Source organism: Molothrus aeneus, chromosome 4 (assembly GCF_037042795.1).
Source record: "Molothrus aeneus isolate 106 chromosome 4, BPBGC_Maene_1.0, whole genome shotgun sequence".
NCBI lineage: Eukaryota > Metazoa > Chordata > Aves > Passeriformes > Icteridae > Molothrus > Molothrus aeneus.
In genome coordinates this window covers 69,073,989-69,087,719 of record NC_089649.1, presented here as the reverse complement: position 1 = coordinate 69,087,719, position 13,731 = coordinate 69,073,989, and positions in this window count along the sequence as shown.

Sequence of the window (13,731 nt, the reverse complement as noted above, 5' to 3'; positions counted from 1 at the left end):
ATTCTCTGAACCTGAGAGAAGCAGAGAAGAAAGTGATCAAAACAAATCTTGTCTCATTTGCTGCTCCTATTTGTGCACAAGTGGAATTCACTATGGAAGATTGTTTACCTGAACTGATTTTGTAATTGGATTCTGGTGTGAGTGTTTTGTTTCTTGACCAATCTCTGCAAGCTGTGTCCTGACCCTTGGTCAGGAGACAGTCACAAGGTTTTGTTCAGTTGAGGTCTTGTTCAGTTTCACTTTAGATGTAGTGTAATGCAGTGTAATATAGTATAGAATAATATAGAATAATACAGTAATTAATTAGCCATCTGCTATCATGGAGTCCTGCTGATCATTCTTCCCACACACTGGGGGCTCGCCTGCATTTACTCCCTGTAATGTCAGAAAATCATGCAATATTTTATATTTCAAATGACTGCCTCACCTTCCCTGCCCTCCAGTAAAGCAGGGGAGGGTGGGAGGGTGACAAACACACAGGGGATGTACACAGGACCTCCAAGCCAGTCAGGGACAGGGCTACAACTCAGTCCAATTGTTGAGGTTGTTTCAAGGTACAGAATCAGTTCATAAGGAAATACTGACTGAAAATATTGACTGAAGTAATGACCCAAACTCAAAAAAGCTTTTCATTCCAAACCACTGCTGCAAGTTTGGATATCTCAATATTGTTACCTGTGGTACAGCTACACTTGGCTAACTCTCTGTTTTGTCACTGAATATTTAGTCATTGTAAAAAAGAAATGTTTCTCTGTACTTTGTACTCGGTGGAAAAAGGGACACAAAGGATAACTGGGTTGCTAAGGTTAATTATATTTTATATGTTTTTACTGAATGCAATTTAATTTGGCATCACCTAGAGGAAAGAAGAAAGGACAATAATCAGTCATGGAGCATAGCTAAGAATATTCAGCTTTTTTTTCTGCATATTGAAAACTCAGTTGGTCTGTGAGAAATCACAGTTCTCTGTGACCCAAAGGACATCATAAATAAAATAAAATAAAATCAAGTTATCTTCTATTTTTTAATAATGCTCACAAGGATAAAGGAGGAGAGAATTACAATTGCTGACATCAATTTTGTCCTAATACATTCAATAAGTATAAATATTGAAATATGATCTATAAGAAGAGGCATAGTTTATTTAAAACAGCTGAGGAAATGTAATTTTCTTTAAACTTAAATAATTGAACAACATCTTTTGCCCTGAGTGAAAGCAGAGGAAGTATGCACTCTCCACTGTACCAAAGAGTTAATGCTGTCAAAGTTAATTTTGTGCTTTTCAGATTGCTGGGATGTAAAGCCAGAGCTGGGAAGGACAGATAGTTTTTATGCCAAATTAAGGATGACTCTGAAACCTAGTGACCTTTAAATGGGATGTGGAAATCAAGGATAATTGAGTGGCGTGTCTGCTAATTATTTAAAGGAATTAATAATTCTGAAAGAGAGAACTGGCTCTGACCTGGTCTGCAACTGGAGGGGCACATACACAATTCTGAGGATCCCTCATTTGCCTTGTGACCTCTACTTGAGGTTTTCTAAATTCAGCCTAAGATATATGGGATAAATTAGAGTACTGGGAATTATGGAAGAGGTCAACTTGTAATTGTTGTTTCTGTAGGCCAGAGGAGCTCAGAGCTCCCACTGATATCAAGGAACTGGGGATAGGGAAGGTCCTGATTCAGGTGGGCACTGGAGATACCCTGCCCACAAAACTCTGGGGCAGCTCGACATCTCTGGGATGCATCCAAGTGCCCCTCATTTTCTTGTTAACACTGATCCAGATTTCTGCCTACAGGTAGGGGCAAAATGTGAGGAGGAGTTATGGCTCTGTTGATGGACAGAGATTTGGCTGAGCAGATATTTATCCTGGTTTTATACATACCTATGTCTGAGTTTCACAGCAAGGCTCCTTTTACAAGTGGTACTGTGGAGGAGGCATTCTGTGCACAGTTACCACAGTCTTGAGGTAGATGTGGAAATAGTTCAGATTAATTAATCAAAACAAGTGCTAATTTATCTCTATAGGTGCAAAAAAACCCCTTAATCTGATCAGTGTTTTGAAGATATGGAACTGTGGATGAGATTAGTTTTGCAGAAATCACAGATACCGTACAAGGACCTTGATAATATGAACAGAGATCTGCCTGGGACATGCAGGAAAAACTCTGCAGACTACTGAAAAAAATAAGTTTTTTCTTGACTTTCTTGACATTTTAATTTTCAAACAGAGAGTTTTTGCTTGTATTTTATGTGTTAGTGGGGGGTTGGAATAAAATGATTTTGGAATGTCAAAGCAAGCCAAGTCTCCACTTTAACTAACCATGAATAATATATTATGCTTTTTTCTCTTTCACTCTTCTTCATGGTCTAAGTATCCTTGGGAAGAGTCAGCCAAGATGTGGCAAAGGCATAACAACAGCCATTTTTCTATTGGGATACTCCTTGGAAAAAAAAAAGATATTTTTCAGCTGCAGCTTTGAAGACCTCTACCTAGCATGATGAATTATCTGGGCTGAATAGTGGAATTTCTATAGGATAGTTAAGATAAATAATGTTGGTATTTCTGCAAAGCTCTGCCCCATGTTATGTATCCGTGTCCTTTGATATAATCTGGTGAGATTCAACTGTAGATAAAAAATTTCTAAATGTTGGTGCTGCCTTGTAGGTGCCTGTGTGTGAACTGTGTATCCAAGCACAGGAGAGGGCACCCAGCCAGTGCAGTGGGATTTAGGGAAGCATTTTCAGCCATGTGGATGATTCCACCTGACCATCTGAACACTTCACAGTCACAACTTTCTGTACTGAGTCATGGAAATGGGCTGGAATGAGAGTTTAGGCACTGAGGCCATAAACATTTCTGTCACATTTTCTGAAAAATCCTCTTTGTCCAGGATTTTCTCCTGGGAAGCTGAGAAGCCTCAGCTTCTCCTGTGTTTGCTGCTCTGGAATGAGGCCTGGAGATTGTTTATCCACCATGTGAATTGTTTTAAATTAATGGCCAATCATGGCCAGCTGTGTCGAGGCTCTGAGGAGTCAGACACAAGTTTTTATTACTCATTCTTGTTAAGCCTTCTGTCTGTATCCTTTCTGTATTCTTTAGTATAGTTTTAGAATAATATAATATAATATAATATAATATAATATAATATAATATAATATAATATAATATAATATAATATAATATAATATAATATAATATAATATAATATAATATAATATAATATAATATAATATATATATCAGCCTTCTAAGAACATGGAGTCAGATTCTCATCTCTCACCTCGTCCTGGGGACCCCTCACAAACTCAACACATTTCAACACCTAACTTTGAATGTCTTAACCTGGAAGTTGAGCTGCATCTATAACTTATATATTTACCCTTCTGGAAACTCAGTTAACATAATTTCTTGTCCTTACTAACACACATAAAGGGGATTCAAGGGAATGCTTATATTCTCTGTGAGGAGGGGACCTATGTAATTAATACTCACAAACACACAAAATATATTGCAGCAAATTTTATGAGGGTAAAGCTCCACACTGGTCAGAGATATGAAACAAAACCCGAAGAATAAAGAGCCCGTGTGTCTCACCAGAATTTTTCATGCCTGTTATCTTTCTGGGTCTCCTTGGGGGACCATCTGAACCAACCTATGTCCTCCAGGAAGGTGATGGGCTGCAGAAAAGTGAAGTGGCCTGAAGCAGAGTACAAAACCCAGTCCTGCAATTGGATCCCTCACCCAAAGCACACAAAATCAATATGCACACTGTACAGAAGAGTTACAAGTCTCTTTCATCTTATCCTAGCAAACCTTTCTCTCTCTGAAAGCAAAAGAACACAGCACCAAAGAGCTTTAATGAATAACTCCAGAGTGTGGATCTGTCTTTTGTTATCAGCTGCTGTCACAGAGGGCTATAATTTATTTTTTTTTATGTATTACCAAGGCCCAGGATTCATATTTCTGTTTCAAATTTCTTTTATCTTAAAGCTTCCAAGTAGATGTATTTGATTCATAAATTCATTCAGAGAAGACTTTTGTTGTCTCATGCTTCAGTAGCAGTACATGTTATTTGTTCAGCAGGAACAAATAGTTCTTGCAGACTGAAATTCAGTAACTCACTTTAAGGACTTTAGAGAAAAATATTGAAAGTTAGATTGTGTGACCTGAGGTGGGATTGGACTGCCTCTGCTCATATGCAGTATTTTTTGTATTTAAATCTTTGTCCCAAAGAAGATATGTTCAAAACTCATGTCTCTTGAATTTTGCTAAATCCCTGGGATATGCAGTGGGATTTCAGCCATTACATATCAACCATCGACAATTCATTTTTTTTGAATGACTGAAGCACCTATTCTTGGGTTAGGATGGGGCAGACAAGTTTTATTGCCCATTATTGGGAAATGCTGCCTGTGAGAGCTGTGCTAACTTTATTCCTGAAGACACAGGATTCTGCTGTGGGAACAGATCTCTAAACTGGAATCTTACATTTTGAATTTTTTTATCCATAGCAGAGGAAGAGAACCATTGACCTCTGTCCCCAGTTAAAGAAAGTTATCAAGCCAACAGCTGAATTATACAATTCAGCTTCCCCTGCTCACTTGCTCCCAAATTTCCTTTTCCTTCTTTCCCCACGTGCTTCTGATTTTGTTTCCTTTCTTTCCTCTTTTCTATTTTGCTTGGACATTAAGTGCATTGACCCTAAAACCATTATTGTGCAATGGATTTAATGCCCTGAAAGTGGATTCTAGTGTTTATTAAAGATCTTTGTTTTCTCCTCCAAAGAAATGCTGAGCATGCTACAAGTTTAGCATTGTCTATGTAGGGAGATTTATTTTTTTTTTCCCCCCCAGGCAAGCAAAATAAAAATGTTCCCTCATTTCTCCTGGCCTCTCCTGGATAGTTTCAAAGCATGGAACATGACTGATACTCAAAAGTTATGTTGTGACTTTTGGCATTTGTTCACCATAGGGAAAACCCTCCCAAACAATAACATCACTATATAATAATAGGCACAACATGTTTTTAAAGGCCAGAGGTACCGGTCTTCCATTTGAATTTCCTCTATCTGGTCCTTCATGTGCACCCTGAGAGAATTACACCACACAGTGAAACAAAAAATTAATATCTTATCAGAAACCATTGTTTTATTGCAGTGAATTTCACTGAATGCAAAGCACAGAATCTCTCTCACTTTAGGGCTTGAGAAAGAATCTACTGATTAGTTCATTGCAGCAGGGTTACTGAAAGATTATGATTTATTTACTGTTTTGAAGTTTAGGTATCAGTGAACAGAAATATTTTTTTTAAAAATTATTCCGAATGTAGTTTTATTTGCCCAACTCCAGAAAGAGAAATGGCTGGGAAGACAATCCTTAAAAGACTTCATTTTGCAGGTAGTAAAGTGAGTTCTAATATTAAAATTGTCATAATGATAATTAACATGATAAAATGTTTTAATGAAGGAGAAAGAAACGAATAGCTGTGCTCCAAAATGCTGCTGCAACAAGATGGATATTGCTGATGTTGTCCTTGATGTTGTCAAGGATTTGTTTTATAATGGTGATCTGTGCCTCTTCTTTTATTAGCATAAAATAAGTAGAGATTTAAAATGACAAATGCTCTCCAGTAGATGTTCTTTCATATAAGACAGGACTGAAATAAAAAAATAAATCTAATTTTGGTCAAAATTCTTGAAGCAGGCTGAAAAAGGGGTGACTGGTGTAGTTAAACCCAGGAAAAAGCCCTAAGAGGTCTGTCTCAGTGGGCCTCTCGCAGAGTCTTTCTATGTAACACCGGTATTGGAATTTCCCCTCTTTCTGCATTGATCTCTTTTGTGAAAAGAATATTTTTTTTCTGCAGTGCTTCTCCATATGGTCCACAAATTTATTGAAGCAGGACCTTCTGTCACCATGTAAGTTCAATATTGAAGATAACAGGATTAATAAGTGCAATTATGGGCACACACGTAATTTTTTAACAGGAATATTTTTCCAATGTGATCTTCCCTGAATGGGGAGAATCACCTTCAAATTATCTGAATCTTCAAATTATTAATGGGGAAAATTCCTGCAAAAAAATTAACAGTGGTGGCTGCTTGGGCCAGAAGAGTTATGAGAATTTGAAATAAGAATGCAAATAAAATTAAATAGGACACAAATTAAACAGGGATCTAAATGAATATCGCTTATGCTCCACTTAAAGTAAATTAAGGAAAACAGGGTGCAAATCCTCCATCCCCATACCAGATGTTTATAATAGCACTACAAAAATCCCTTTATCTCTCTTTTCAAAGGGAAAACCTTTGTGGGACAAAATCAGATGTAGAATAGTGTATTTTATCCCTTTTGGTCAGGTGAGTGCTGTTCCAAATGGCAACTGCAGACCTGGTGCCAGCAAAGGCAAGGAGTGTTTGAATTCTGAGGCCATCCCCATCCTTCCCAAGTCATTGGGATGACAGAAAAAAATTCAAGGATCCTTTCATGGATTTGGATCAAATCTTCTTTGGACTCAGCTTGTCTCAAGGCAGCTCTGGTCCTTACATTATTAAGACATGATGGTAGAGCTTTTAAATATAAAGCCTGTGAAAAATGGCAGATAAGGGTTGGACAGATAAGCCATCTGCTGAAAGATAAAGTCTCAGTCTTTGCTAGAAGAACACCAAAATTAAACCTCATTCTTCAAATTATTCACGAAGAAAATCAGGGATAAATTTAGACAGAAATAGATTTTTGCAATAACAATTATAAAAAATGTATCTTCTGGAGCTGAGACTTTACCATGTGTACGGAAAAGAGATTTTTCACTCCTTTGTAAGAATTAAAAGCATCCCTGAAGTTCAGCAGAAATAATGGAAAGTTTAAATTAAATTGCAAAGTTAGAAAGAGTCATAAACGACTGCAATTTAATAGTAAATTTAAATTAAGTTGGGACAAGTCAAAAATGTGTTTGGATAAAAAAAAGATTGGAAATTTGCTGCTAAAAAAGACAATATATTAATCAAAACAAAAAGTAAAAAGACCTACAGTAGCATACTAGAGAACATGATCTGGAGGGAGTAATGAGAAGGATAACATCTAGGTCATTATATTAATCTAGATCATGGAGAATTTAAAAAGTTAAAAGAGCTACCTTGAATGTGAACTATACTTAATTCAAAACCATTGAAGCAAGTGAAGTGCACGGGTAATGTAGCAATAATGATGTCTGCAATGTGCAAAGACACTAATTGCAGTATTCTTTGCTAATTAAAGAAACTATAATTATAGCAAAATGCTTTAGAAAACTATCTTGTTACAGCACTAAGACAATGTCATGCGAATTACACAAAGGTAGAATTCCACTTCCCCATGCAGCAGTCATGGATGCCCTTTACTAATTAAGTAAACAGAATATGAGCTGGTTTTATGCTTTATATGCCTTTATAAAGAGAAGGGCAGGGATAGATTTTTTTCTGTTTTTTTTTTCACTGATTTATGATCACTAAATCACTTGAGCTGAAAGAACAACCCAACTGGCCCAACTCACAGATATTGTAGGTTTTCCCTTCACAGGCCTGTAGGTTTTCCTCCACTGGTATGTATCATTCCCATCTGTATTTGGATTGATGTAGAGAAAAGTTTAGGAACTTATAACAGATCTTGAAAATTTTCATATATTTTCTTCATGTTTCTTCCTCAAGTCCTTTTTCTTCAGAGAGGAAACCGTGTCTCCATTTTCAACTGCTTCCTTCTATGTTGCTGCAATTAAATCACAATCAGCATAATGCCCTTTTGTTATTAATATCAGCTGTATCATCCAGAAAGGAGAAGCTGGGGGAAAAAAAGTTTTCATTCTTACTTCCACTCAAGTCTCTGTGCTTAGCTCAGTCTATTGAATCAATGTGATTGACATGGGATATGCTCATAACCCTTTTAATTAGTTGATGAAGGCCAGATGACGTAAAGGTCACTTGTGGGACACAGCATTAATGTCACTCTCTTCCTTGGAGTGAGTGACAAACAATTATCTCCATGCTAGGATTTAATTGGATTGATATCCAGCGCTGGCAGCTGCCCCCAGGATGAATATTTTTTGATATATGCAATTACATGCCATCATGAGATTGTTGGCGATTAATGTCAGCCCTTCAGAGCTGTCACCCAGAAAAGGAAATAAAGGCAGATGTTACTGCTCAGGCCTGAAAAGATAATGATGGCCCTGGAGCCTTCAGTGTGGCTTTCTGATAAAAGCACAGTTTCTTGAGCTACCTCAGGGCAACGGTGTTGTGGATTTAAAGGCAGTCTGTTTCATTAGGAGTCCATTTGTTGTATTAGCAATCTCAGCAGGAAACATCTCACTCTTTTGGAAAAAGGTGTTGGAGGAGCTAAAGAGAAGTAAATGAGAACTTAATTGAACACATGAGAGTCACTTAGAAGCTTGGCAATCAAAGAGACAATGGGATCCAGCAAGAGAAATGCCTTTTGTCTCCAGAGTTTGAGCAAGACAGATGAGAGCAATGGTGGCTATCTTTAACTAATGATGTGCAACCACGGTGCAGTGAGCAGTTGATTACCTTGGCTGGGAATGTAATCCCTGTCACAGACAATCAGTGTCAATCTTTTAAAAGAATCAGGCTGGAGGCTTAATTTCAGAAAAATTTCCATGATCTCCCTGGACAGGGTATCCTAGGGAACATTTGCCCATGCGATGTTCACAGGTCAGGCTTATTTGGTTAAAACTTCTGTTGGCTTGAGAATTACACAGTTTGTCTTTTGCTTCAGTATCTGGCACTTTCTGAGTGCAAGTTGTCACTTTGCTGTGGCTGGAAAGCCAGAATACATCCCAATAAAGTGATGCCTGCACAACTTCCAGATGTCCTGTCCTCCCCCTCCATCCTTTTTCCTCTTTTCTGGGACTCAGGTACCTCAGCAGATCCCAACCAAGCTTTGTGCAGATTCAGGAAAACACATTTAATTTTATGGCTTAAATTTACTGCTGGCACTGCTATTTCTGTCTTCTCCAGAGAAAAGGTGGAAGTACTGCATGAATCAGATTTGGTTTTCCAGTTGCCAAATAGACACAGAGTGTTAAAGTCTTTTATGATCCTGTTCCACATTTCCACTTCAGTTCTTTGAGACTGTCTTCATGCAACTCTTCATTCTTTCTCTTCATAATTTAGGTACATGGAACTACCTGTGTTTTTCACTGTGTTCTCCAACCTTTCAATTTATTCCCTGTGTAATCTCAGTTTTTCAGGGTTTTTTTTTCCGTCTGTTAAGTGAAAATTGGAAACCAGAATTAATTCTAGAAAATTTCTTGTCAATAGAAGCAGCGGTCATGTGTCTCTTTCTTCTCAATTGGCAATTCTTTGTAAAACCAAACCCATTTGATTACTGGGAGTTCATTTTGATCTGGAGATTTGAAACGATCCTTAATTATTTTAGAAATAATTTTACCAAGGTACTTGTCTTGTAACAGTAGCTACCAATCCCATCAGAGGCTGAGACAATACACAGGGAAGAACTGATATATTTGGAAACAAATGGAATGTCAACCCCCTATGGACAAATGTCAACCCTGTTTCACACTTGCCTTATGAAATGTGAGGGGTAATCATCTTTCTGGACTTTTTTATTTTTATTTTTATATATTTATATATAAAACAAAGTCAAATGTTCAGTTGCAGTCTACTCCACCACTGCCATTTCCTTCATAAGCCAAATTTTTTTGTCTCATTAGCCAAGATACTAAATTAGCTTGATGACCTTTTCTTCAATGTTGATTAATATTAATTGTTTTACCTTTCTTTACCTTTAATATTACTTTAACCCCTTGTCTGCTGCTCCATTATTTTGCCCAAGATCAGTATCAGACTACAAAAAAAAAAAAATACCTGTGTCATTTATCCTTTATAAAATGTTGGTAGCTTCAGTTCTTTCTTGTCTATATCTCTATCTCAACTTTAAGAAAAATATTTACCTTCTAGTAATATTATCTTTTTTAATTACTTGATAAATAATGTCAGAAACACAGTTAAGATTATGTAGCTACTTGAAGAGATGGACAAAGTTACATTGAAAAGAGAGATATTTTTAGAATAAACCCTGTACCTATTACAAAAGTTAAACAGAGCAAGCTATGTATATTCCACACTACCAGTTCCTGTTACATCAAATACAATTATGAAAAAACAGCAATTCTTTGTAAACACTCAAGAAATTTCAAGATTTCTGTCATGCTAAGATGTCTAATGAATCATTGTATACAAGACAAACAATGAGCAAGAGAAGATTCAGGTGATGAAAAGCCCTAACAACCAACCAATTAGACTGGATTGCTGTACAATTAAAGTTTTGAATTCTTACAAATTGTAAATACATTCTCAAAGAGGCAAATGCCATTTGTGCACCCTATTCAGATGAAAAAAAAAGAGCACAAAACCCTGACAAACAAAGCTTTTCAAGGATAATTTTAATAAGCACAACACAAATCAGACTCACCAGGAGCAAACTCACTCATGTTAGTCAATAAGAACCCTGAACTGGGGAAGATGATAAAAATGCACCTCATTGATTTTTCCTAGTTCAATTAATCATCGTTTTGTGACACAATCCTATTTGCATGTAGTCACATAACAGCTGGTGCTCTCTGTCTTCTGGAGCTTCTTGAAGGTACCAGTCTCCAGGACAAGCTTTGTCACATTTTAGGACGGGAAATGAGGAACTGTTGGTATGATCTGAAATAGCTGAGGCTCATGAAGGAATTGAGGGTATAAGCTGATTTGAGTGACAATCACTTTCACTGCCATATAGCTTACTTTCATTTCTTTATGCATAAGAAGTCAAGGACAGTCACATTTTCAAAGTGATTAAAAACTTTACACTGTAACTCCTAGGAATTAGCATACCTAAATTATGTAACAGATGTCCTGGAAATATTCCAGATGCCATTTAATCTTCAAGACATCTATTCAACATTCTGTGTCCACATTATTAGAGCAAGTGATCTAATATGCTATGGTAAAAATAAACAAAATTTACAAAACAATCAATTTTACTGCCTTAAACTACATTGCAACTCAGATTCTTATTTCTAAAGAAAACTCAGCAGTTTAAATTTAAAACTAGCTAACATTTGTTGCTTTCTTGTTTTTTTTATTTGCTTTATTTGCTTTTTAGAATGAGATCGACACAGCAAATGCAAGAAAGATAATCCACAGCTAAAAATCTCATTATTTATTAATTATACTTGCAAAGATGTTCAGTATAGCACATACAGAGTGTCCAAGCAATTTGGCTGCACAATTATTTCTTTTTGGAGTCAGCATAGCTGGCCCATAAGTGTGCAGCACTTTGGTTTCCACTCTTAATACTGTGTTACTGGGGAAATACATCAGTGTGTAAACAACACTCTATGTAATTATTTTGACTGAAATCCACCAATTTCTTACCTCAAGATATGGGTACCCACTGCCAAGCACCTCAATGGGAACTGTGCATTTACATTTGGAGGCAAGACAAAAGCCTTGTGTTTTACTGGTAGCTGAAGAAATTTCAAGGTTTCAGAGATTGTTTCTGCACATATGTTCAGCTTAGCCCCCAAAAGCAGCGAGGTTTGGTTTGTATGAGCAAGACAAGAAGTGAGAGAATCCCATTAGTTCCCAAAAAGTACAGAAATTCAAACAGATCTCCCTAGCTTGTAGCATCAAAGAACCTACTAGCAATGACATCTGTGTGTATCAGGTACCTGGCTTTCCTTGAATATTTATAGTGAGACAAGATGTTCCCATCCATTTTCAGATATTTGGAAAAAATCCATCCCTCAAGGGGAAAAGAGAGAATTAAGAGCTAGGGTGTGTAATTACACATAATAGCTTTGACTCCAAGCGAGGCACATTGATCCACACTGGCTCAAGACCTATCCACCAATATTTATGTTAACTTGTCTAATGCAGAGCCTGGAGATATTTTTGTTACATTTGTCATTATTTCAAAGTGTTGGCATGAATTTTAATGCTTATTAAAATCAGGTATCAATAGTGACAGAGCAGCCAAGAGAAGTTTCTTGTCCAGGTGGGAAAAATAGAACAGTGATTGTGTCACTCAAATTAGCTGCTCTCAGCCAATGTTTTGCATATTCTTGACAATACAATGACATTTGTTTGACAATGCACATCTCAGGCTTTCTGTCATCTTTCTGTTGTACATCTTCCACTCACTGCTCACTTATTTCTCATAATTTGCTCTCAAAGTGTAGGAGATAAGTATGAAGTCTTCAAAGCCCTAAACTATCTATATCTTTAGCAACCAGCATAAAATATGAGGCAAAAACCACACTCTATAAACCTGTAGACTAACTTTAAACCTAAGAAAGAATTTTTCATGTATTTAATGTATTCTTCATATACCTATTCCTTTCTTTCTGCTTCGGTTCTTCTCAGGTTAGTTCCACATTTTCCTCTCCTGAGCCCTTGCAAAGAAACAGCAGGAACTTTTCCTCCTCAAAACAACACCTGATGAAAAACTAACACTAGATGATTTGTTTATAGAAAATAGATTGCAGTTCATGCCAGAATATGGGGGGTTTTTCTCCTGGGAAAAATAAAAAGTTTTAAAATCTCTTAGATATCTGTGACACAGACATATACCATGAATTATGACACATAAGCCATGAAATTGAGACTGTTTTCCTCATTAACCCTCTGAAGAAGAAGGGTGAGGCTGGGTGGGTGTGTAGCAGCTGAGCAAAATCTAATCATCTATGCAAAGGATGAAAAGCTGTTCGGTTCTTCTGGGAATATCAGTTAGTTGAATTTTGTAGTTAAATTTTGCCAAATGTAAAGAGTGGTCCAAGTAGGTCTGTAAATTAAAATGTCTGTGTAAAACAGGCTTGACTTAGAAGAAACTATTTAGATTAATGGGCTATACCAAAAAAGCTTGTTAGTGTTTCTAATTTTGCCATATCTATTAATCAGAGGTGACTGTTTTCTGAACTACCACAAGCACAATTCCATGCAAATTAGTTCAATTAAAAATTAATTAATCAGCTTGTCCATTTTTTTTCCTTTTGTTTCACCTTTTTTTTTTTTCCTAATCAAAGTATCAAAGTTAGACATAAACCTCCTTGCTTGGGGTCAAAATGCATCAGTGGCTCTATTTGCTTTTTTTTACCATGAATTCTCTGATACAAAAATGACAAAAAATGAGAGCAGGAGTCTGGGTGTCTTTGACCTCTGTGATACTTTGAATTGCAAACAGAAATAATAACAGCAGAGAATGACAAAGCTATAAATTTGTATTGACCATAAAAAAAAAGCAAAGTACAGTTTAATCCTAAATAAACATATTTACTGAGCACATATAAGGACAATAAGATAAGTATCCTCAAGTGCTATGTCCAGAAGAGATTCCTAATCCCCAGAGATGATTTGGTTAGGCTATTTTCAAATACATCTGCTGCAGATATAGCCTCTAAATATACCTATACTGGTAAATAAAGCGTGCCTCAAGGAAGAACAGATAATTGTCCAGACTGTTCAGTTCTCAGTTTGTATCCTATTTATGGCCAGTAGCAACTAGCAGATAACTTTTGCAAAGGGTGTGAGTAGCAGCAAATACTAAAAACTGGTCATAACAGGCAATTTGGATGTGGTCATCCAATTTTGGGAGAGAGGAGGGCAGACTGAAGCGTGTGTGCACATGATTTGTTTCATGCTTTTTGGCTCCTGGGTTTAAAACCAAACCCTGA